Raw genomic sequence first — 932 nt, 5'->3', positions numbered from 1 at the left:
TTACCCGTTCATTGGGGCTGTGTCTAGAAGGTAACACCCCCGCAGCCTAAGTCTCGCGAGAGTCTGGTTAGATTTTGTGGTAGGGTTGATGTAAGGGTTAGGTTTAGGGGAAGGTCTAGGGTTTCTGTAGGCACTGTTGCCAGGTCCAATAAATTTTTCCAGCCCAAAGTCCTTTCGAAACCCGCCCAAAAGGAGTAAAAACTAGCCCAATTTTTTCAGTGTCCAATTAGGCTTGACAACTGCGGACTATATATCTACTGACTATTGATTTTAATTTGTTTTATGTTTTGAATTGTATTCAAATTATATTTGCTAGGCATGCTTATATGTAATATATGCATATTGAATTTATCTGTATTTTATTCCTGAATTTTTTATTTTATTTTGAGTGCATTTAATTCTTCTGTTTGTCTGTTTCTGTTTTTAATTTTCAGTTGAATATTTTTGAAGCATATGTATTATAAATAGTTTGAACACTATATGTCATGATATGTGATACACTAAAAGAACCATCTATAAAATTGTATGTCTATAAGCCAAAGTTTTTGCCTTAAGAGCATTTTCCTTTCCCTTCCCCTCTCTCAACACACTGTAGTTTTACAAATCCTCATACATACAATAAAGGAAACATGTCCTCTCCTGCATTTTCTGATCCCAGTCAAGAGTATATTAGTATACAGGTGCATCTCAATAAATTAGAATGTCGTGGAAAAGTTCATTTATTTCAGTAATTCAACTCAAATTGTGAAACTCGTGTATTAAATAAATTCAATGCGCACAGACTGAAGTAGTTTAAGTCTTTGGTTCTTTTAATTGTGATGATTTTGGCTCACATTTAACAAAAACCCACCAATTCACTATCTCAAAAAATTAGAATACATCATAAGACCAATAAAAAAAACATTTTTAGTGAATTGTTGGCCTTCTGGAAA

Source organism: Myxocyprinus asiaticus, chromosome 7 (genome assembly GCF_019703515.2).
Source record: "Myxocyprinus asiaticus isolate MX2 ecotype Aquarium Trade chromosome 7, UBuf_Myxa_2, whole genome shotgun sequence".
In the NCBI taxonomy this organism is placed as follows: Eukaryota; Metazoa; Chordata; class Actinopteri; order Cypriniformes; family Catostomidae; genus Myxocyprinus; species Myxocyprinus asiaticus.
This window is presented reverse-complemented; position numbering follows the sequence as displayed.